Raw genomic sequence first — 26,261 nt, 5'->3', positions numbered from 1 at the left:
ATGTATGTGGTAGCTAAAGCCTTCAAGAAAAAGTATTTTTGTGAACAAGGAAGAAAGTACCTGGCCTTCTACAACCTCGCTATGGAAATCATGCGGCCTCATTTCTACCACATCCTGTTGGTTATAGGTGAGTCGCAAGCTGGCCCAATTCATCGACAGACTCCATGTCTTCACGGGGAAGTGGGAAGTTTGTAGAAGAACGTTTTGGGACGAGAACTATTATTGTAGCCATCTTTGAAAAATAAAATATACCACAGCTGGCCCTCTGGCAGCAACAAATTATATCCCTCCCACTTGCAAATTACGCTTACCCTCTCCAAAAACTCTTCAAACATTTCATCCCATTATGGCACCGGGTTTAAGATCTAGGAGTTGACTATGTAAATTAAATAGATCTGTGTGCAAGTGAGATTATTTGTGTGTGACTCTTCAGATATAGATGGTTTAGTATTCTCCTTCTCTATCTGAAGACCTGTGACCTATAGAGACAAGTTATCTGCCCCACATGCCCTCCATATACAAATGAGGCAGTCATAAGAAAACAACTCTAGACGGCTCCTTCAAAAATAAGAGTAATGAAGACACACAAGCAGGCACTGGTGTATAACAACTGTCTCTACAGGTATCATCCTGCCGTCGATTCCCTAATTAAAGACCAGCATTGCTCCCTTAGACTAATTTTCTGCAGTTCTGGATTTCAAACTCTTGGGTCTTAGTTCTGCTCCCTGGGTCATATTTTTCTTTTTGTTTTTTTCCTCCATAAAGACTATTTTATATTTTCAGCTAACTTGAAGAGTTTTCTTAGTCTATAAACATCAGGCATTCAAAGGTCTCTTCTTATACTACTGACCAGTTCAGTCCAAGCTGGTATAATTCTTTAATATTATGGACTCTTAAAATATGAATTTATAACTTACCGTACTATAGAAAAATTATACCCAAAAATCTTTGTGGTAATTCCTCTCTTCCTTGGGTTCCCTGTGAAGTTTCTGTAAAATAACATCCTTATGATTCTTAGAAATCATGCTGTTTAATAGGAAGGATCTGTGAGGCAGTCCTTTAGAAGGCCCTTAGAAGATCTTTGTGTATTTAAAAGGGTCTACGAAGCACCTTTCTCATAGAGGTGGCCTCAGATGCTCACTTAGAGCTTTTTTATTTAAACTTTAGTTAAAAATCTAATAGTCATGGCTGTCCAATTTGCCAGCTTCCTAAAGATGCTAATGAGAAGAGTGGCAGTAAGGACAGGCGACACAGCTATAGTCGGGCAAAGTGCCAAGTAATGAGATATTACAGATGAAGTCAGACACTGAGAAGGATGCTGAAATGCTATAAAGAAAAAGAATAATTCGAACTACACAGTGATCTGAGCTATTTAATTTTGTCATAAATAATGCCATACTCCTCAGTAGTACTGAGATCGTGGAAGCCTCAAGGGATCACAGAGAAATGAGTTGGCATTCATTTTGGCATTATGATTGAGAGCTCAGCTCTGGAGCTAGGTCCTGAATTTTAATCTCAGATCCAATGCTTTCCTGATTATACTGCCTTAAGTAAAGTTAGTTTATCACCATGTCTCAATTTTTTCATATGTGGGGATAATAATAAGACCTATCGTATGGGGTTATTGCTAGGGTTAAGTGACATCAAATAGGTAAAATACTTAGAAAAGTACCTGGGACACAGTGAGCATCCATTAAATATTAGCTATTGTTCTCATTATTATTTAGTTTAGTTGACTTTAGAAGATAAAATATTTAGAAAGCATTTCATCCCACTCACTAAAACATATATCATTTAGAGCTGAAAGAAGTATGCTCCAGTTGTCTGAAAATCTGCTCGGGTGGAATTTCTCATTCTAGTGAAGTCAGACCAACAATACAGTAGTGTCCCCGTTTCACAGACAAGCAAGCAGACTCGGCTGAAATGAGTAGCTGAAGGGCCATAGTGAAGTCAAACCTGAGTTCCAGAACACTGCTCACTAGTCCAGGAAAGGATTTCATTGTTTTGTTGCCAGTCTGTTTTTCCCCTGCTATCTTCTTACACCTTGGGGCAGGCTAAGTTTCCTTAAGTTTGTGATTTTAAGTGTTCTGACATTTCTTCCTCTTACCAACATTTGGGGGACATTCAAATCAAAAAACATCCTTAGACTCTAAAGATTGGAACTTTCCAAATAATCATTTGGAGCAGTTTCTTGAACTTTGAAGAATCACAAATATCTTTATCAACCTACTGAAACTAGTGACTTTTTTCTTCATAAAAAATGCATATGTTCCTTCATATATAATTTCAGGGGATTTATGTGGCTTTTCCTGACCTATTGATATATCAGTTAGAGCATCCATGAACCACAGTTTAAGAGCCTTTGATTTAAAGACACTAGTCAGGTGTGACTTCCTAAGGGGAAGAGTATATTCTTTCTAATAGGGTTGCCTTCTTTATAAAAATCATAAGCAGAAACAATTACTAATACAACATACCCAGTTTATCTCCCCAAGAGCTGTACCAGAATCATCATTATATGCATCTGTTTTCCCTAATCTAAAACCTTTTACAACTTACGTGTTTCTATACCTATTCTTGAATTGCCAAGGCATTTTTAAATTTAACCCTCATTTAGTTATAGAATCTGTTTCCCAGGATTATGTTCCAAAATTTAGTTTCTGTTTGCGATTTTTTTTAGCCACAATTCAAATATTCAAAATATCTTATAACGCTTTCAAGAAATTTTCTCAAATTATTTCAGTCTTGCTTTTAGCTTTTTGTTCCCCATACTGTTCCTGGGGAATAAAATGCCCTTAGCTTAAATCTAATTCTTCCCTTTTTTGTCTGCTTAGAAGAATCTATGGTTGTATATCATATATAAGAACAAGAAATACAGCATATCTTATAAATTGGTAAACTGATTTATTCATTAAAAACATATCAGTTACACATATCCAAATAAATTAAATTTATATCCCCCATCCTTGAGTTTTCTAAATTTGCCAAGAAATATCCTCAAAGTACTTATTTATTTCTTTAATAATTATATTTTATTATTTATTTATAAACTAATATTTTATTATTTTATTTATATATTTTATTTTCTCTAAAAATTTGAAGAAATACCCTAAGAGACTTAAGTGGAATAAAATATTATCTACAGAGGGCACATAAAAGTTAGAGCTAAAAGAGACAGGTTGTTAGCACCCTCACTTTACAGATAGGGAAATGGAGTCCTATCAAATGTTAACAGCTTACTTAAGGTAAAGCCCTAGTGGAAGAATTATGATGGACAGAATTGGTACAAAAAAGGGTGCAATAAAATGCTTGGTTTTGCTGGTTCTTCTTTAATGATAAATACAAAACCAAACTTTTAGTGTGACAAATAGTTTGTTTCTAAATTCAATGACTCAAAGTCCACTTAGCTATTCCACATTTGGGAGAGGGTGGGGGAAATATGATTGAATTTCCCCATCTGTGCACATCTTACTGTATTCCTTATTTATTAACATCTCTGCTTAAGTCTCTTAAGATGCCACCAACAGCAACACTCATTAGGGAGAGTGAAAGTGCCTTCCTGGCTGAGTTAAAACCAGGGACAGAGATGGGAGTTTTACGCTCATTATGACTTAAATTTCTGCTGATTTAAACCCAAAACCCATTTTTTTACTTCCTCTGTCTTCTATTCAATCATTACCTGAATCCTTGAAGAATGCAATGAAATGTTTCCTTCCTCCCTAAGCAGATATCAACTGCCGCTTGGATAGTGATGCAGCATGCTTAGCAACAGGGAAGACTTGGCAAAAGTTGTTCCAGTAGAAAGTTGTTTTACTAGAAAATTGTTTTTATCCAGCACAATAAGCTACCCCAGTGTCTGGAACCACCAGGCCCCTTACACCTTAAATCACCACAGTGTTAGACCTGCCATCCCTTGACTTTTAACTATGGCCATATATAAATACACTTGCTTTTTTTTTTTTTTTTTTAATGGTAGATGCAGAGTAGTAACTTTTTATAAGAATCTTTTTTTTTAGAATTCAAAATATGCATATTGCAGGTTAAATAGCTTAGATGTAAATAGTATTGACACTAGAAGTTATACTACAGCATTAGATGTTTGTTCAGTAGCCTCTCTCCTAGGAAGATAGAAATGGTGCTGCTTCTCTTCTAATGTACGTGCAACCTAAGTGTCATTATCACTTTTTCCTGGAGTAACTATAATTTTATCTTTCCTACAGAACCAAGGACACGAAAATAGACTTCTCTAATGATAGCAACTTGTAAATACTGATTAGCAGTGAATTTGAAGATCCATTATCCAAAGGTTGCACCCCTATTACATTCTATTATCAGCCAAAAAAATCCATTGCATTGGTAATAACTTTAATGCATATCACCTATCTCCTTATGATAATTTCCAAGAAGTGCTTCCAAGATACTTCTTAATTAGCATCATTACCACGTTTTCTTAGGACAAAAAATCTGTGCAATATTTGCCTCTACCCATCTATAATAATCTTAAATAAGGCCATTTAACATCTGGCTGCTGGGGGAGGCTGAAATCTATTACCTGGGGGGAGGCTGAAATCTATTACCTGGTATCAGGCTACAACAAGAAAACCCTTACATGTTATCAGGTATGTGATTGCCTGGGGATATGCTATCAGACCTTGGGTAAATGACAGGGAACCATCAGTTGCATAGCAACGAATTAATGCTAATAAGTTAGGGACCTGCACTGAGAAATATTTAGGTGCAATGGTACCCTCCACTGACTTGGAGCTGGGCCAGATGGGAAAGCAATCTTCCAAGAACCATTTGTAAGGAGCACAAACGACCATCTCCTACCAACAGCAAGAGAGCATGTTTTTTAAGGCCAGCTGCCACATTAGCTCTGAAAGCCTTGGAAAACACAAGGGCTGCATGTCAAGGTTGGTTCTCCCTGAGTCTAAAGAGTGTTTTCAGCTTTTATTTATTTATTTTAAATTTGGTGGGAAATTGGTCATTTGAATGTCTCCAGAAAAACATGTACCCTACCTCAAGACCAGGTAATTGAAGATATTTACTGCCTTTACACCTGGTAATGTGGTTATTTTAAGGAAGAGATTTGATAAATAAAAGTAAAAAGAGTAAGGTCTGATTCAAGAGAGTATTTTCACTTCATAATTTTTACATAAATATAATGAATGAATAGAATAAGGCAATGGTTCGTTGGATCTCTAAATACCAACCATTGCTCACAGAAGGCCCAGAAGACAGCTGTGAAAACCTTGGGCAATGAGTTGTGTGGGACTAAGATCTATTCTAGATAGATCCAACTGTGGATGCTTGCCTTTCCTTTCTGAACAGTTGGCTTTTGCATTTATCTGAACATCTGTTGCTGCCCCCTGGTGGCCTGGTGGGGATTCCCACAACAGAGACCCTTTCCTTCCCCCAATAAAAATTCCCCTGCCAATGTCCCCAGGGCTTTGTTTTCTTCTATTCAAAGTTACAAGAGAAGATTTTTGAAGGTTTAAAAATAATTTATATATGGCCCAAAAAAACCCCAAAACCAACCTGACGAACGTTTAACAGAATGTAATCATTTTAAGTAACAAAATCATATTTACGGATTATATTCACATTTTCTTTCATTTGACTTTATGTGTATGTGAGTCTCTATATACACATTTATACATGCACACACTATTATATATATATAATATATATATAATATATGTATATATAAAATGTCGTATGTGTATATATAATGTCATAATAGAATTGCTACTTATTGAACATTTATTAGGTGCCAGATGTACCTATTGTATCATTTGATCACAATAATCCCATAAGGTTATTTTATAGATGAAGATATAGGCTAAAGGGCACGTTTCTGGGTCTGGATCCTTAGAGGCAAGGATATATGAGGCAGAGAGGGGTGAAAGAAGAAAGAGAATGCAAGGAAGTAAGAGGGATACAGGATGAAAGATGTTTTTCTCTAAAGGACCTGGACAACTTTCTTTTTTTAATATATTTTTATTGATTTCAGAGAGAGGAAGGGAGAGGGAGAGAGAGATGGAAACATCAATGATGAGAGAGTCATTGATCAGCTGCCTCCTGCACGCCCCCTGCTGGGGATTGAGCCCGAAACCCGGGATGTGCCCTGACCGGAAATGGAACCGTGATCTCCTGGATCATAGGTCGATGCTCAACCACTAAGCCACGCGGGCTGGCCTGGGCAACTTTCTTAAATAGGGATTTTCTTTATCTACTTAATCTTCAAAGCTGCCAAATCCAAAGTCACATAATAAGTGCAAAACTCAAAGTTGAACTCAGGTTTGGCTAAATGCAAACTTTATCAACTGTTACAATAGTGATTACAGTTTGGCCAAAGGACCCAAGCACCTCCAAATCCCGTCCTCACTAGCCACCTCTTCTCCCCTGAGGTGTCTTAGAGAATTTTATACATAGACAAAAGTGGCTGGCAAAAGAACTATTGAATGCAAGCTACAGTTTTCTAGCTTGGCGAGCTGAGCCGAATGACAGGAAGAACTTCTGTGGTTAGGCTGAGGTAGCCTGGAGTTAGACACAACATGCTACAGAGCATCCTCCTGGGTCCTAAGTCAAAGGAAAATGTGAGGTGAAGGAAGGAAGAAGCTTTGACAAAGAAGTAAGAGTGGCTGCAAGAAAAAGTTATTCTCTATATCATAGACACAAGATTTTTTTTAAAGCAAGTTTTTTTATCTACTTCATCTTATTTCCTCCAATGAGCACCCTTTTTCTTGGGCCCCCCTGGTAACCATCATCACCTGATCCAAACTTTTATCCCTAAGCTTCTTCCCATCTTAGGGCCTATGCTCCAAAATTACCTAAATCCTTCTACTTCTCTAATTAGAGCCAAAGCCTTTAGTTTAGCCTGTTGGTTAGATGTTGGGGGGGAAATACCCTGACTGAGAGAGGTTGTGTAGTGTTGTGATTAAGAGTGTAAGCTGACATCAAAGCTCTACAACTCACTCGTCATCTGAACTTGGACAAGGTTCCAAACATCTCTGGGCCTCGGGTTCCATATCTGGTAACTATAGCATCAATCTCTTTTGCTTGTTGCAAGGATTAAACAAGTTCATATATAAAATGGATTTATAACAGTAGTTGGCACAAAGCACACCTGTGTAACCATTTTATATCATTTAGCTAATTCAAAAGGAGCCTAAAACAACTGATACCTTCCCTTAACACTCCCAGAGTTATCCAACTTTATTTTAAAAGAGGAGACATGTTAACTCCTATTAATCTTAAGTAGGAAAACACTTCGATTGCCATAATAAATGAAGTAGATAAGTCAGGTCCTGTGTAGGGGAAATATTCATCGTGTTAAGTGATGGTTGGAGAGGGGATATAGAAACAGATATTTTAAGGATGAGAGATACATAACAGGCACTGTGTATAAGATAAATTCTTAATCTATGAAAAGCAAAAACACGCAATTATTTTTAATTTTTCAGATACTATCATTTTTTTACTCTAACCTTATTTTCTATAAGAATCCTTTAGTATTTTTTTCCAACAGCTTCCAGGGAAATGTCTGAGGGGCTACAGTGCCAGCTGATACAAGGTAGAGAACCTGCAAAGGCTCTATCATGTATAAGTTTACCCTAAGAGAAAAGAGATCAGAGGCTTAAAGCTATTCAGTCATTTCAGCTTTTGTGTTAAGTAAAACAACTTTCATATAAGTAAAGCAAACCAAAATGATGGTTTCTATAAATAATGACCACCTGCGAGGGGAGGGGAAATGGAATGGGCCACACACAAAAAGGTGGGTGGCTCACTTAGGGTAGATTGATTGTTGTCAAGGAAGATACAAGTGAATCTGTCTATTGCCTTTTTGCATCTAACAGAACATACCTTTGGAATGCCAGAGTAACCCCCCTTTTCAAGACCCCTCAGGGCACAACCTCCCACCACAGCCTGAGCTCACAGATCCCCTCATTGTTCTCTTGTTGCCCAAATACCATCTCTCTGTGCTGCAAATGTTAACTATCCTATATCCACCGATGTAAAAGAAGTATGTGTCTCTCAGTTTTATTTTTTACCCAATTCTAGAGATTTCCCATTTTACTTTCTTCCACCTGCCTAATCTACCGCCAGTGAATTTCATGTACCTCTCTGACGTCTCCTCCTTTGATTGCAATGTATAAAATAAGCTGTAAAACTGCCATTCTCTGGAGCATTTTTTTAATCCATAGAGATTTTGTTTCCCAGCAATTATCATCAGTTTGACTCAAATAAACTCATAAAAATTCTCAAAAAAAAAAAAAAAAAAAAGGTGGGTGGCTGGGAGCTAAATGCCTAGAGTAGAAATTATATAGCCAGCCTGAAAAGACATTTGATAGCAACACAGGGAATACCACCTTCTGACACCATATACAAAAATAAACTCAAAATGGATTAAAGACTTAAATGTTAGACTTGAAACCATAAAACTCCTAGAAGAGGAGATAGAAAGTAAAATCTCAGATGTCTCTCATAGCAATATTTTTTCTGATATATCTCCCCAGGCAAGGGAAACAAAAGAAAAAATAAACAAATAAGATTACATCAAACTAAAAGTTTTCCACAGCAAAAAGGAAAGACAACCTACTAAATGGGGGAAGATATGCACCAGTGATACATCCAATAAGGTATTAATATTGAAAATTTATAAAGAACACATACAACTCAACACCAAAAATACAAACAACCCAATTTCAAAATGGGCAGAGAACCTGAATAGACACTTCTCCAAAAAGGACATACAGATGGCCAAGAGACACACGTAAAGATGTTCAATGTTACTAATCATCAAAGGAATGCAAATTAAAACCATAATGAGATATCACCTCACACCCATCAGAACTGCTATCAGTAAATCAACAAACAAGTGTTGGTGAAGTGTGGAGAAAAGGGAGCCCTCGTGCACTAATGGTGGGAATACAGGTTGGTGCAGCTCCTATGGAAAACAGTATGGAGGTTCTGCAAAAAACTAAAAACGGAACTAGCTTATGACCCACAAATTCCACTTCTGGGTATATATCCAAAGAAACTCAAAATACTAATTCAAAAGAATGTATGCACCCTATGTTCATTGCAGCATTATTTACAATAGCTAAGTGATTAAAGCAACTCAAGTGCCCACCAATAAATGAGTAGGTAAAAAAGTGGTGGTACATATATACATGGAATATTCCTCAGCCATAAAATAGAATGTAATCTTATCACTTGCAACCCAGGAATGGACCTAAAGGTGTTATGCTAAGCGAAATAAGTCAGTCAGAGAAAGACAAATAACATATGATTTCACTTATACGTGGAATCTAAAGAACAAAATAAACCAACAGACAAATCAGAAACAGACTACTAGATGCAGAGAACAAACTGATTGTCAGTTAGGAAGGGGTTTAAGGGACTGGATGAAAATAGTGACGGGATTAAGAAGTACAAATTGATAGTTACAGAATAGTCACAAGATGTAAAGTACAGCATAGGGAATATAGTGAATAATATCGTAATAACTATGTATGGTGCCAGATGGGTACTAAAAATATTGAAAGGAACATTTTGTAAAGTATATGATTGTCTAACCACTATGCTTTATACCTGAAACTAATACAAAATAATATTGAATGTCAAATGTAATTGAAAAATTAGATTAAATTTAAAAAGAATCTCCTAGCAAGCATTTAAAATATTCTATCCCCTAGGCTCCATCCCAAACCAATTTAATCAAATCTCTGGGACTGAGCTCAGCCTTCTATTATTTTTTTTTAACACCCAGATTATTCTAATAACCTGGCAATAATAGAAAATATTGAGGACCACTAAATTAAACCAATCAACTAGCATAAGAAAATCAGCACTTGATCATAAATCTGATCTAAATTTTTGTCCCAGCTCAGCTTTGAATTTAATTTGCGGCCTTTAGTAAGTTACCTAACCTCTTGGACTCTAGTTTTCTCAAAGTTAAAGTGAGATAATTGAATTAAATCATTCTTAATGTTAATGTGAGGTAATTCAATTAGATCATTCAACATTTTCTTTCTCAAGGTACATCAGACACACAACATACCTTATAAGATTCCCGGTTCCTGTCCCTGTTCCCTGAGTCCTGGTCTGCCACTCAGCTTCCCCCACTTCACACCAGCCTTAGTTAACCTATTTTAGCTCCTTGATCACCTGTAAGCTCTCTTTGCTTTCCCAGTCTCCATTTATTATATCTTCTTATTAGAAAACACTCTGGGACATCTCCCTCCTCACTCAATTCATTCAATATTATCTAACCATAATAACTTTTTAATATCCTTTAGTTGCTTTGAGAGAGAGAGAGAGAGAGAGAGAGAGAGAGAGAGAGAGAGAGAGAGAAACATTGATTTGTTGTTCCACTTATTTATTCATTCATTGGTTGATTCTTTTGACTTAAGATCATTCTCCTTGGGGTCATAAGGACACTTAAAAAAGAAGAAGATGAACATTAACAGAACTTTGCACAACATAGTCATGCAATCATGTAAGAAGAATACTCAAATTTGGGTTCTACCACCAGATCCTGTTCTCATGAGCAACTTGGTCAAATTTGATCCACTAATTTCAATGTTATCTTCTTCTCTGACTCATAAGGCATTTCCAGAATGAAAGGCAAACACAGATAAGAAAGCACTTTAAAAGAGTTTTAAAATGCAAACCTAAACCATCATTAACACATCCTGGAGGAGATGGGATAGAATGCAGATTTTTCTCAGCAACACTTTGCAAGGATTTCTGGAAGCCATGGACTTGCCTAAGTAGATGAATCTGCCATTAAGAAGTCTTTTGAGCCTGGCCAGGTGTGGCGCACTGGTTGAGCATCAACCTAGGATCCAGTAGATCAAAGTTCGATTCCCCGTCAGGACACATGCCCAGGCTGTGGGCTCGATCCCCAATGACTCTCTCATCATTGATGTTTTTGATGTTTCTGTCTGTCTCTCTCTCCCTCTCTTTTCCTCTCTCTGAAATCAATAAAGATCTATTTTTTAAAAATAATAATAATAAGTCTTTTGAGGGATTACTCTGAGGTCAGTTTTGTAACAGAATATGTTACAAATTTTGAGTTGCCCGTATTATTTCCCATTCCCAATAGCTACTGCTTCTAAAAGGTCATTTTTGGAAAGGTCAGGAAACGGAAATACATGCATCAGAAAAGACTGAAAACAGAGGATCTTCTTTCCCATAAACTCTACAGACGAGTACTTCAAGGTCCCAGTGAGAAAAGACCTTTAAACCCTGTCCTCGTTCTCCATCAGGAAAACAACTGTGGGAAGGAGTAGAAGGGCGGACTGTATTTTATAGACACAATGGGAGCTGTAGGACAAGGAGGAGAGTCTTGCTATGCTTTCCCACAAATGCCAGACGACTTTCCTAGGAAAGCATGTTATATAATCAGAATACAGGTACAGGGGCTGTTTTCAGAACACTTAAGAGTAGAAGTGTGGCCCGGCCGGCGTGACTCAGCGGTTGAGCATCGACCTAGGATCCCAGCGATCGGGGTTCGGTTCCCGGTCAGGGCACATGCCCGGGTTGCGGGCTCAATCCCCAATGACTCTCTCATCATTGATGTTTCTATCTCTCTCTCCCTCTCCTTTCCTCTCTCTGAAATCAATAAAGATATACTTAAAAAAAAAAAAAAAGGAGTAGAAGTGTGTTGCAATTCCCCCTCCAGCCTTTACCATGTCTCCCTGTGGAGCCTCAGTAGGCACAGAATGACCCTGGGTTGCACCTGGCTGCCCACGGCAGCATCACTCATGCTTCCCCAGCTTACTCAGTCCTCTTGCTGTTTTACCCAGCAAGACACAAAGCATAAAGGGCGAAAAAACAAAACAAAAAACAGTGTTTGTCCCAGCTAGACTACGAAGCAGAGAAATAAAGGGCAAGTATGGGAAAGTCACCAGATCTAAGTCAAGCAGCAAGTTGCAGGTTAGGCTTTAGGTCACAACGGTGAGAGCAGTCTATAGTCACAGGAGGGGGGAATAGTGCACAGGTGAAAATGAAAGTACAGTGAAAATTTGATGGAGAGATAACTTAATTGTATTATGGTGGTTCCTATTTCCCTGGGATATGAGTAAACTCACCACAGGGAACTAGAGAGGAAGTAGCTGATACTGGAAGTTAGCGGAGAGGGAAGGGGTTGAAAGCGCCTCAGCGCGGGAAGGCAGGGTAGGGGATTCTAGTAGGATGGCTGGGTGGTTAGAGGCAATGAGAGGTTGGAGGGGCGAGACCTTACCTGAGACTTGTGGTCATGAAGGCAAAGTGAGGCCAGTTTGAAAAGTGTGTCTCCAGAAGGGCATCTGCGCTCCAGGCTGATCGGGTACAGTGTGAAGCAGGCAGGTAACTGGTTCTGCCAATTAAGTGAGATGGAAGGAAAGGGGGTAACCAGGGGCTTGAGGCCCATAATAATGAATGTGACAGATCACGGAGTCTAACCTGGGCAAGGGCAAACGTGAGAAGCAGAAAACACTGGACAGTAAGAAAATGTTGGAGTCAATGAATCTGAGGTCTAGGGGGTAACGTGTTCGGGTGGACCTGTTGCCGTAAAGGAGCTAGAAGAACTGTAGTAGAAAAAGAGAAGGCGCTTAAAACTGAGGTTTCAGAGGTGCTGCCGTTATTGATGACAATGTCAACGGTACTATTTTACAAACTTTATAGATCCTCAAAAAGAAAGAAATGTTACGTAGATATTTAGTACACGTATACATATTTTCACAAAACAATACTTATCCTTAAATACACTCTGATATTTTAAATTCTATTCTATTCCCATTTTAAAATTCTACTTACTCAATTAATTTCAATCTAATACATCACAATCTGCAGTCTCTAAAACACTGGTGTAGGATAGCTCCAGTAGGGGTGGCTGAGATAGAATAAAAGATATAATTTAGAAAATTATGGACCTCAGAAGTCATCATGTTGAACTAATCATTTTTGTTAGTATTGAAGCTGACAAGAATAATGATAGAAATAAAAACACAGCCAGATGTAAAACTTTATATTAATTAATCTTTCCAATAAAAATTAAATTGTAATAAATGAATGGATAATTCAAGCATTTTTTAATAAAACAAAGTGTAAGATTTTAAATAAGATAAATCAAATAAAAACAAAGTTTTTCTATTTTGGGTTCTGTAATGCATAGGTTATATTTAATGTACACTTTAATTTTTAGTTATTTTTCCAAATATATGACAATTTAACATTGTGTTTGTTGACAAATCATACCTTTCCTGACTAGGATATGTCACATATAAATGGAAAACAGTTGACTACTTTTAAATTGTTTTCATTTATTTTTATGTTAATTGGCATATAATATATTAGTTTCAGGTGTACAACATGATTCTATATTTGTATATATTGCAAATAAGATAGGGTGGTTATATATCATGTGTAAAACAGACTTGGTTTTTACCCTCATATAGTCTGTAATCTAGTTTAAAGTAATGGCATTGAATAAATAATAAAAAATTAAATAAATACAGTGGTACAACTTGTGATAAGAGCAGTGGTGTGCTATCTGAGAGAGAGCATGGATTAGGGAAGTGATATTTGAGAAGTCCTCTTTCAAGAAATGATGTTTTAGCTGAATCCCAAAAGATGAGTAAGAGATGGCCATATGGAAAATTATTTCTCAGTCTATACTTTATTTTATCTTTGAAACGAGAGAGCTAAAATAATAGCATCGCATGATGGGATGGAGCTTTAAAGTCCTTGTAGTCCAACAACTCTTCTGATTCTTGAATCTATTCTAAAATGTCTCTGCCTGCCCAGCCAGCGTGGCTCAGTGGTTGAGCATCGACCTATGATCTAGGAAATCGAGGTTCGATTCCCAGTCAGGGCATATGCCCAGGTTTTGGTCTCAATCCCCAGGAGGGGGTGTGCAGGAGGCAGCCAATCAATGACTCTCTCATCATTGATGTTTCTGTCTTTCTCTCTCTCTCTCCCTTCCTCTGTCTGAAATCAATAAAGACATATTTTTAGAAAAAAATAAAATAAAAGTATCTGCCCAAATGTCAGCATTATGGCAAACTTGCTACTTTTCAAAGGCAGTTAGTGAAGATTTTTCTAATTATTATTTTTTTCATTTATCTCCATTGTTGAAAGTCTTACACATTCTTCCCCATTGACCCCCTCCACCCCACATCTTTCCCCCTCCCCAGGCCTTCACCCAATATTGTCTAAGTCATGGGTTATGCATATATGCATATAAGTTCTTTGGTTAATCTCTTCCTTCCCATCACTTCCCTTGAGATTTGTCAGCCTGTTTCATGCTTCTATGTCTCTGGATCTATTTTGTTCAAATTTATTTTGTTTATTAGATTCCACATGAGTGAGATCACGTGATACTTGTCTTTCTCGGACTGTTTTATTTCACTTAGCATATTAATCCCCAGGTCCCTCCATGCTGTCTCAAAGCATAAGGGATCCTTCTTTTTACAGCTGTGTAGTATTCCATGGTGTGAATGTCCCACAGCTTTTTTATCCACTCATCTACTGATAGGCACTTGGGCTGTTTCCAGATCTTAGCTATTGTAAATTGTACTGCTATGAACATAGGGGTGCATATATTCTTTCTGATTGGTATTTCGGGATTCTTAGACTATATCCCTAGAAGTGGGATCACTGGGTCAAAAGGCAGTTCAATTTTTAATTTTTTGAGGAACTTCCATGCTGTTTTCCATAGTGGCTGCACCAGTCTGCATTTCCACCAGCAGGGTACATTCCCTTTTCTCCACACCCTCACCAGCAATTGTCGTTTGAGTTGTTGATGGCAGCCGTTCTGGCAGGTGTGGGGTGATTTTAGATGCTTTCTCACACATTAATTCAGTTAATCCTCACAAATACTCTATGAGAAGTAATGTTATCTAATTTGTGGAAGAGAAAATAAATGGATTTGGCTTTGATACACAATTGTGCTAGTAGCCACCATCTCCCTTCTCTGGGCTGTTAATAATGGCAGAATTTTTCTCTGATGCACCAACATATGCAAAGCAGCTCCCTAGGTTTAAGGGGAGGTTATAGGGTCATGGGACAATATTTTTGAGTTACCATCTGGCTCTAATCCAGACTAAACTCATATCCATTACCTCATTTGCCTCATGCTCTAGCTAAGTCTAGCCAAGTGGTAGATGTTTCATTTCTTATTCACCCTCATTCTTTCTAATCAATCAACTCCTAGTGAGTGTTACTAGGCACTAAATATGGGAATAAAGAGTAAAGTTAGCAGAATACAAATAAACTTAAATGGAGAGGGCAAATGGAGAAGACCAAAATTTCTTGGCTTATGTCAAGATCCTTCTCAATCTCACTCCCACATAATTTTTCAAGTTCATTGCACTTCTGTAAGTATTCAGGATTCACACACAAATAAGACATGGGCCCTGTGTGCCAAGAGAGATCTCCTAAGGAAAAAGACCAATTTAGTTTACAGGCTGTCATGCCCATACTATTGCCACCACTCACCTCATCGCCCCCTAAGGTGGGGCCATCATAAGGTACACTGGTGGGTTATGTTTCCAGAATCGGAGAGGCAAGCATCTGGTTGACAGATGTATTAGTGTTAAATTCTTCTCACTCAAATTTGCTCATTTTTAACTGTGTATTGGCATCTGCTTTTCTTGGAATAATCTCTTAAAAATTACCATGCTTTGATTTTAGAGTGGTACTAAAATCCACAAAGGCCTGTGAACATTCAGTTGTGCTAAGAAAGAACTTAACCTAAGAGTCCCCATTTTTTAAGCCTGTTAGACACCTGAGGAGGCAGCATGGTATTATAGAGAGGTAAAAAGAAAAAGTGATGGAGGGAGGGAGGGAGGGAGGGAGGGAGGGAGGGAGGGAGGGAGGGAGGGAGGGAGGGGGGAAAGGAAGGGAGGAAGAAGGGAGACTAGATTCACATTGGGATGTCTGCATTTCAGGCCTGAACCTAACATTATCTCTGTCACCTTAAGTAAGTCCTTTACTCTTCTTAGTTTCAATTTCCTCATATGTAAAATTATATGGTTAGACCAGATCATCAGCATGTGAATTTACTGAGTTACAATTAATTCAATATGATATACAGAGCTCAATATTATTCTGATTTATTTTTATTATTCCAATTTCTTAATTACATATCTTTGAAAAAACAAACTACTTGTGGAAGCCTGAGGTAAAGGTAGATGATTGTCCACTGATAAGAGGCAGTAAATTTGTGTGCCCCTAATGGTCATCAAAGCAGTTAACTAGGGCCATGAATGTTTCTTTGTTCTGGTGGGGAGGTTGTTATTGTGGTTGTTGCTGCATGAGCAACTGACATTCAAACTCAGTGTAGCTCTTTCCAGATTCTGGTAGGAGGCAGGAAAAAAAGGTGGAGTCAGGGGGGAAAAACTAAACACCATCAACCAGCTATTCCAAGAGCACAGCAAGTTCCTTGATAAGTAATAATGTAATTCCTTTCTCAATATGGATTTTTCTGGAATGATCCTGGAAATTTTAGTTTTCTACCCTTGCAAGACACACTTGCTTTAACAGGTTCTCTAATTAAAGAGCCCAGCAGGTCTTCAAAGCCTTCCCTGGTGAGAATATTGAAAAGTACACTCAAAATTGGAGTACCAAGGCCACTCCTCCCTATAAGACTAGAGAATCCACTTCTCCCAACCATCTCCCACTCATGGGAAGTTTGGAAGCAAAATGCATCATACTGAAGCTTCAGATTCTTGTTCAATACTGTGTTACAAACATGGGTAGTGTTGGGCATAGCTCCCTATCGGAGTAGAGATTTTCTCAGGAGAAAGGGCAGAGTTTCAGATAGACTTAAAGTAGCTGTTCTCCCTTCACCCCACCAAACCAAAGGAAGGAAATCCAGATTAAAAGTAGGGGACTGTCAGTACACATCTCCTTTTTCATGTAGTATATTTTTTAAGACAACCTAAGAAAATTACACATATAATATTTATATACATATATTTAGTGGTAATGGTGATACAACAGGAGCTTCAGGAAACATTCCTAACAAAACTAATCAAAAATTTTTGAAAAAGAATAATGATTAAGGTCTAGCCTTAATAAATATTAAAACATACTATCCAGTTCCTGCTGCAGCATAACAAACCACTCTAATACTTAGCTGTGTAAGATAGCCATTTCATTATGTTCATGAAACTTGTAGTCAGGAATACAGGTTTGTTGTTTCTAGAAAGACTAGAATAACTGGGGGTGAGTTCGCAGTTTGGGGTCGGAATCAGAAGCAGCTTCACTCGTAGGTCTGCAGCTCGGGCTGGTGCAATTTGTAGATACAGCTCAGCTGGGTTGCCTACGCATGTCCTCGCCATTAGCCCAGACCAGACATCCTAGAAAGAGCCACACAAAAACTGGTAATGAGTTGCCTCTGGGAGTAGCTGGTTGATGGTAGAGGTGGGAAGAGTAGGAGAAAAGGGAGGAATGACTCTGGAATAAAAGGGAGACTCAGTATGTTTATGCATTAACTTCTGATTTTAAAAAATTGTTAATATTAAAAAATTATCTAAAATTTTACATCTGCTTATGATATACCTGATAAATTAATGGAAACTCCCATGGTTTTTTATGTTCTGCTGGAATTTTTTCAGGATAGTATGGTAAAAAAAAATATTTCTTGAGGATCAGAAGTTCTGATTTTTTTTAATGGGAAAATAATTGCTACCTGGATTTTATATATATATCTTTATTGATTTCAGAGAGAGGAAAGGAGAGGGAAAGAGAGAGACAGAAACATCAATGATGAGAGAGTCATTGATCGAGCCCACAACCCGGGCATGTGCCCTGACCAGGAATCGAACTCTGATCACCTGGATCCTAGGTCGACGCTCAACTGCTGAGCCACATCCGGCTGGGTTCTACCTGGATTTTTGAAGGATGAATGTAAGTTCTAATGCACAGAGCAAGATGAAAATTATATCCATATTATATGGGCCAAGTCAAAGGAAGTTCTTACTATCACTTCAAACTATTCATGCTTAGAACTAAGTAAAGAAAATGATTTTTTTTCTTACTTTATTGATCAAAAGTGATAGTAGTATATTCTTCATATTCGTTTCATGGTTGACATTATTGCTTTTTGTTTGCCCCAAGTCAGGGCCTTAACTCTAAAACAATACCAGTTACTGAAACCCCATAAATAGCAGTAGATATAAGTACAATGTTCCTGGTAGACTCCCATGAAATCCTTAAGAAGGCAGCCTGTGAGATCAAAATAATCTAAATACAAAATATGAAAAGAGAACATAGAGGGGATAAATGGTGATGGAAAATAAAAATAAAGAAATGAAAAAGTAAAAAAGAAAAGAAAATATGTCACCACAATTCAGCTTTGGAGTCAAACTCACAAGATCAAGAATTTGGTGTCTTGGAGTCATCTGGTTTTATATGTGAATGACATAGTCTTGTTAAATATTAATTGTATTCATGAATATCATTCTGTAGAGATGTTCAGTCTGTATCTCAAATTTCCATAGTGATTCAAAAAAGACTATTATAATAGTATCAATATGCCACAAAATGATTACTTGGAAATTCTATATCTTGATACATTAATTACACAAGCTGAGAAATAGATTTCCTAACATTTAGTAGATATCAAAGTATCATAGAATTTCAATAATAGTTTTATTACAAGGGTGTCAAACCCAATGTTGGACTGGGCATATACAATTACTTCAACCATGAGGTCAATAAAAGACTCCTGGCCTCTTCTTGGAATGAGGAAGAGAGTGAGCCATTCGGGAACTGTAAAAATCAGGACACCTCCCATAGCAACCTTCCTTCAGTCTTTACCATTACTGCCATCTGGTCCAAGAGCTCTCTTTTTCTGTATTGTCTGCTGTTGTATCCTGAGGTTGAACACAGTGCTTGGCATATAGTAGGCAAAATAACAAATATTTCTTCATTGAAACTAATTGGAATATGATGATAAACTTAGTTTCCTCAAGGACTAGTCTAATAAATCTTTGATTTGCTACTATTTTACCAAGAATTTTTTTAAAGACTTTATATTTACTATCACACATTATTCGCAAAACAACCTTGAAAAAGTAAAAAGTTACTATCATTTCCCTTAGACAACTAAAAAAATTGAGGCTTAGAGAAATTCAGTAACTTGTCCAAACATGCACAATGAAAGAGAGTGTCTGAATGCCTGCTAAAACCCTGGCTGCTGCTCCACTCAGGCCTCTATTGGACTAATTACTATCTCTAATCCTACGGCCAGCCTTCCCCGCTCCAAGTACATACATTAAAGAGAAATGGCAAAGTGACAAACAAAAACTACCAGATAAATTCATATAAAAGAAAACTTGTAACTATACGCCAGGCCATTTAGAAATGCTGACTTTCCCATTCTAAGAATGCCACTGGCAGAGAAACAAGATGGCGCGTAGGGAACAGCTGCCCCCGCCGCCTCCCGCAACCACACCAGAATTACAACTAAAACACAGAACCACTGTCACTCAGCCTCCTGACATCCAGCTGAACAGAAGTTTCACAACCAGGGAACTGAAGCAGCACCGAGACCGGGAGGAGGGGCGGAGACGCGGGCGGATCGGGGCTGAATCGGAGACGCGGCCGCGGGCCCACACCCGGTGCCGCGGTTGAAACCCCGAAGGGTATCTCAGTGGTGGGGGTTTCCCGGAGGAGGGAGGGGTCCCAGCCCCACAGCAGGCCCCCAGCCCAGGGCTCCAGGGCTGGGAAGAGACGTCCCCACAACTCCGGTCTGTGCAACCAGCGGGGACTGTCCCTGAGGGTCGCGGAGGCTGCGGGAGCCCCAGCAGCTCCTCTAAAGGGCCCGGCACGGACTCACTCGGACGCTCCCTCTGAGCCCAGCGCCGGGCAGCGGCCTGAAAGGACCCGGGACACTCGGGGAGGAACTAACCTGCTGGAATCCGGGCGAGAGGTGGACGGGTGGCTTCCTCCCAGGCAGAAGGGCTGGCGGAGGCCATGGCTCCTTTGGCGAGTCCTCCCCGCACACAGCCGGCAGGCAGGCGCCATGTTTGAATCGCCAGCACCTGACTCACACCTTTGGCCCCGCCCCGTGATTCCCAGAGGCCCCGCCCCTCCCCACCTGCAGGCTCATCCAGTGGCTTTTCTATATAAGTGGCCTCTCAAGCCTCATGCTTAGGACTTTCCTAAAATCTCTCAAACAAGCAGCAGCGGGCCCCATAAGACTTGATAAGCAGCCCCAGGCCGGGCACTAGCAGCAGCTGCACTGGCTCATAGTTTGGCCTCTCCTGGGCACCTCCAAGCCCAGCACAAATAGCAGCCATCTACAATTTGCTATGTAGCTCATGCTGGGTGGCCCTGGGCAAGGCACTGGCACAGGCTGACTTTGCACCTCCAGGGAGGCCCCAGAGACAGTGCACCTGGTGCTCAGACTCCACCACGCTGGATTACAACCCTACCACATCCACGAGTGACACTCAAGGGGCACACTTGGTAAACACCAAAGCTCCACTGAAGTAAATCCTAATCCATAAGGGTGTCTCCAGCACAGCAGCTCTCTGGCTGTAGTTGCAGCTGGTCCTCACAGCTGATTGGCCTGAGGGTCAGTTCCTCCCAGGGACACCAACAGCAACCAAGGCTCAACTACAACAGGACAGTGCACACAGCCCACACAGGGGAACACCTAGAAGGCCCAGCTCAGGTGACTGGGGAGGCTGAGCCACTGGACCCTACAGGACACCTACTACACAAAGCCACTCTACCAATTCCAGGAGACATAGCAGCTCTACCTAATACATAGAAACAAACACCTGGAAGCAGCCAAAATGTGGAGGCAAAAAAACATGTCACAAAGGAAAAAACAGAAGAAATCTCTAGAAGAGGAACTAAATGAAATAGATCCAAGCAAGCTAACAGAGAGTTCAGAATTTTGTTTATAATGATGTTTAAGCAGACTATTAGGGAAATAACTGAGAAAATCGATAACATAATGAAGTACCAATTTGAAATGAAGGCTACAGGAACTGAAATGAAGAATAATTTACATGGAATCAACAGTAGAGTAGAGGATGCTGAGAATCAAATCAGCAATTTGGAACATGAGGAAACAAAAAACACCCAACCAGAAGAGCAAAAAGAAAACACAATGCAGAAATATGAAAATAGTATGAGGAGCCTCTGGGACAACTTCAAGAGGCCCAACATTCGTATTATTGGGGGAAAGAAGGGGAAGAAAGAGACCAAGGAATTGAAAACCTATTTGAAGAAATAATTACAGAAAACTTCCCCTACCTGGGAAAAGAAATCGACTTACAAGTCCAGGAAGCACAGAGGGTCCCAAACAAGAGGAACCCAAAGAGGCCCACAGCAAGACACATCATAATTAAAATGCCAAAGGTTAAAGACAAAGAGAGAATCTTAAAAGCAGCAAGAGAAAAGCAGTTAGTTACCTACAAGGGAGCACCCATATGACTGTCAGCTGATTTCTCAACAGAAACTTTGCCGGCCAGAAGGGAGTGGCAAGAAATATTCAAAGTGATGAAAAACATGCAACTACAACCAAGATTGCTCTACCCAGCAAAGCTATCATTTAGAATTGAAGGTCAAATAAAGAGCTTCACAGATAAGAAAAAGCTAAAGGAGTTCATCACCACCACACCAGCACTACAGGAAAAGTTGAAGGGTCTTCTTTAAAAAGAAGCTAATGAACAAAAGAATCTGATGAACTAAATAGATCCAGAGACATTGAGGCATGCAACAGATGATCCTATTTCAGAGGAAAGAGGGAAGGGGGGTGGAGAGTGGGAAGAGATTAACCCAAGAAGTTATATGCATAACCCATGGACACAGTTAATAACGGGGTAAAGGCCTGGGACGGGGGTGGGAGCAAAGTGGAGGGGGTCATTTGGGGGGGGAATGGGATACCTGTAATACTCTCAACAATAAAGATAAATTTAAAAGAAAGAAAAAGAAAAGAATGCCACTGGCATTCTCTAGCATCATCTCATTAATGATTTTGCTTCTTTATTTCTACAAGGAAATAAACAGGATGTCTCTAGAGCACTAGCATAAGCATCTGTCTGTGAGTTCACCCTAGAGAGAGAGGTTGGCAAGAGAAAACTGTCTTCCAAAGGCTTATGTGCTGGTCACTTCTTATTTTATGGTCACTGTTATTTTTCTAAACAAAGTTATAACTTTAAAAAATTAATATCAAATCACTCTAATGCTTTTCTGTATCATTAAAGATCAGGCACTAAATAACTACTTTCTGGTTTCTAAACTCCTTTAGCTTCTTTGAATAAGAAAGTCACAGCGCCCTGGCCAGTGTGGCTCAGTTGGTTGACCTTTCTCCCATGCACCAAGAGGTCACAGGTTCGATTCCCATTCAGGGCACAGGCCCAGGTTTCTGGCTTCATCCCCAGTAGGGGGCATGCAGAGGGCAGCCAAACAATGTTTCTCATATTTCTCCCTTTCTCTCTCCCTCTCCTTTTTTCTCTCTCTAAAAATCAATAAAAACATATTTAAAAAAATAAAGTCACAGAAAGTGATTTATGTGTCAGTTCCCAGAGAGAAATCTGATAATGTCCAGGGAGGACCATGGTCCTAGAAATGCCCCACGGTCTCACTGAAAGACAGCTTGCAGTGGTTAGATCCAGTCTTCCTCTAAGTTGTAGTTTCACTCATGTACTGCATTTAGGTACACGGGGGGGGGGAGGGGGGGGATCAAGGGCAACAAGAAAAATGAGAATCTAGAGATTGATGCTTGACAAAGTCACCTCTCATTTGATTTAGTTTGTAACACCAATTAATATCTTGCAAAAGATTATTTTGATGCCTTTAATTCATTCTGAGTGACAATATACCCACATACACAGGTCTTTTTGTGTAACATTTACTAATGTTGCTGTAATAGGGTTTTAGGAAGGAAGTACTACTTGTTTCATTATGTTATGCATTAATAAAGGTCAATGCATGTCTCAAATTTTTCCTAATAAAATATGCTTAAAGGTGAACTGAAATAGGCTATAAAATTAAATCATCCACTGCCTTCAAGGGACATAACCATCCATTTTCCTGCACCTCTTATTTACCCTTAGGATTATATTAAATGCTGAAATATTAGCGCTCTTATGTTTCACTTGCTTCCTACAGTGTAATGCTGAGGCATGACATCACTCAGTCTGCTTCTTCCTTCTGCCAAATCTATTTCTCAGAGTTTCTGGCAGAACTGAAAGGATGTACCCAAGATGATTAGTAATGTGTTAGTTTATTAAAAATTAAGTCCCCCAGAGTTCTCTTTTTCATTCATTTTCCAGGAGGATTGGTCAGGACACCTGAATTAAAAAGGCTGCTCCTTGACTACTTTCACCTTGAATTGCCTCATTCTCAAGGCTGAAGGACTATCTCATATTCTCGGCATTTTAATAGCGATGTAAATTACTGACTCTAAAGAAATAACCAACTTTACAAGGGACAGCCAACTGATCCTGGAATAAATTAGGCTCAATGTTAATCAGACAGTAGACAACTAATATAACTCAGAACACACAACAAAGGTTTTTATCATGGTAATTGGCCTGGGCTACATGAACAGATTGTAGGACAGATGGATAAAAACCATAATAAAAATAACAACAAATTGCACAGCAGCCCTAAACATGAATATGTGAAATTTAACCTTTTTGTTATGCCCTAGGAAATGCAGGAGATCCCAGGGTACTCACGAAAAGATGTTTAGTATTCTCCTCCTCTATTCATAGCAAGAACGGGTGATCCAAAGAAGTAGTAGAAATCATCGAAACAGCTTCTAGCTCATGTTCTGACATTAACTGGGTGACCTTGTGGAAAATCACTCAAGATCTCTGGTATAAGTTTATTTGGTTGTAAAATTAGTGGATTTTACTATATCTTCCACATCCCCTTATAAGTATAAAACTCCAAATTCTACATAATTTATTATGAAGCATGCAATATAGGAGCTTTGCTTTGTTCATTGCTGAATTTGAGCAATTAATATTGTGCCCAGAACATAGTAAATTCTATATAACTATTTCTTAAATAAATATGGTCATAATGAAGTGTGTTGTTGAATAAATGCATATATAAAGCATGTGTATCCTTTCAGTTTCTTAGGACTATATTATATTTACATAAAGGGAATAAGTTGGGAAGAAGTTTTTGAAAACTCCCAAAATACCATGAGCTAAAGTCTATGATATTAAAAAAAAGTTTAAAAGTAGGGCAATATTTTCTACCTTTTTTACTTCAAAAAATACTTAAGATCAGTACAACAGATCAAGATCAATGAAAACTGGTGAATGTTTGAGGGAAAGAAAAAAGTATACAGAGACTTTTTTAAAATCTTTAATGTATTGGACAAGACTTCTGAGTTATACTACATGAAATCAACCATTTCCCATTAGTTAGTTGGTCAAATTTGAACCACCCAGATAAACACTGACTCTCCTCGATTCCGTTCCTTTCTTCAAGTGCTCTGCTCTGCCCCAGGCTTTGAAGAAGACATGGAAAACAAAAGTCTCAGAGAGAGGCTTTGCTCTGAACATTTAAAAGTCTTATTAACACATCTATCAATCTTATTAAAGACCACATACACCACACACTTATCTTCATTTTGTCATTCATTGAACCAATATTTCTTGAGGTCCTATGTATGTGTTATGTATGTTTTGGGCAAAATAAATAAATTAGTGAATAAAATATATTAAAATCCCTGCCCTCATAGAGTTTGCATTCTATTGGGTGAAGGAGATGTTAGGGAGGAGGCAGACAATATATAAAAGTCATTATATAGTGTGTTAGATGGTGATAAGAGGGAAAGCCAAGGATGGGGGTAAGGAGTGGGACAGGCTGTGACTTTAAATAGAATGGGTCAGCAAGGCTCATTGAGAAGTTGACATTTCAACAAAGATTCAAAAGAGAGAGGGAGTCTTTATATTTTGGGTGGGAAGAGCATTTCAAGCAGATAGAAGAGCAAGTGCAAATGCCTTGAGAGAAGAGCATGCCTGGTTTCTATGATAAACAGCAAGGAAGCCAGTGTGGCTAGAGGAGAGTGACCTGGGTGAGGGTCATATGAGATAAAGTTAGAAAGGTAACAAAGGCCAGATTGTGCAGCGCCTTATAGCTTTAGGAGTTTGGCTTTTATTCTGAGTGAGATGGGCAGCCATAAAGGGTTTAAACCAAAGAGGGGCGTGATCTGACTTCTTTGTAACAGGATCAGTCTGACTGCTTCTTTAGAATTGGTGGCCTTCCTCAAGTGAGAATACAAGAAGTCACCAAGCTGCAATGAGAAGAGGGCCCTCACCAACCATACTGGTACCACTTTGGTCATAACAGCAGGAGAACTTAATGAAGACTATCCAGAAGAAATTCATGAGCATTTATCAACACTTGTGAATTCCATTGGTGCTATAGATGACCCGATGAAGACCATGATGTGTTTCTAGAAACGAGTTGCAGAAGTTGCATCCACTTGAGCAAGCAAAAGTGAATTTAGTTTCTGTTTACACATTAAATTCAATGCTTTGGGTTTATTTGGCAACTCAGGGAGTTAATCCTAAGGAAACTTCCATAAAGCAGGAATTGAAAAGAATCAGAGTATACATGACCAGAGTCAAGGAAGTGACAGACAAGAAACAAGCTGCCAAGATGGACATAGGTGCAGCTTCAAGATTTGTATAAAATGCCTTCTGGTAACCAAAACCTAAAAATGCATCCAAAGTTGCCAATAAAGGAAAAATTAAAAATAATCTTTTGGTTTTGGTGTACACATATTCAAAAAGTACATTACTTTATTGTTTTACACAAAATAGATGGTTATGTGACAATGCACAGTTTAAACATATTCTTTATTGAATTCATATATAAAATTTACATTTAAATTTTTAATGCTAAATACATTTTTCCCCAGAAAGATTAACTTATCTTTATTGATTTTCCTATAGAACACTATGAGTTTTTTAACATTGTGGTATATTTTATGTTTATAGTTTACCATCTCTCTTGACAGGACTCATTTCCTATATAGGTCAACCTTTCAAGTACCATTTTATAAGCAACTATGAAATTTAAATTTAATGTTCTTTATAAACATGTTTATTTTAAATGAATAGTGACTTTATAAAGTATGCTTTCTAAAGGCTGAAGTTAAAATACACCTAAAGTGAAATGGTTTAAATGTCTTTTTTTTCTGTGCAGTTACTTCATCAAGCTTTCATGATTTTGGAATTGCTTCTTTTGATATTTCAAGTGTGATTTTAAGACTTTAA

The 26,261-nt window shown here is 38.6% G+C and overlaps 1 pseudogene across 1 annotated transcript; it reads left to right on the top strand.

Annotated features, from left to right (window-relative positions):
• LOC308560452 (nuclear nucleic acid-binding protein C1D pseudogene) lies at positions 1–26,261 on the top strand (annotated as a pseudogene). Its single transcript has 3 exons — positions 1–127; positions 25,255–25,774; positions 26,191–26,261. The product of its transcript is annotated as a nuclear nucleic acid-binding protein C1D pseudogene (transcript).

Source organism: Miniopterus schreibersii (genome assembly GCF_964146895.1).
Source record: "Miniopterus schreibersii genome assembly, chromosome: 8".
NCBI classification, from domain to species: domain Eukaryota; kingdom Metazoa; phylum Chordata; class Mammalia; order Chiroptera; family Miniopteridae; genus Miniopterus; species Miniopterus schreibersii.
The sequence above is the reverse complement of the archived record's forward strand: the minus strand, read 5'-3'. Positions and strand labels throughout refer to the sequence as shown.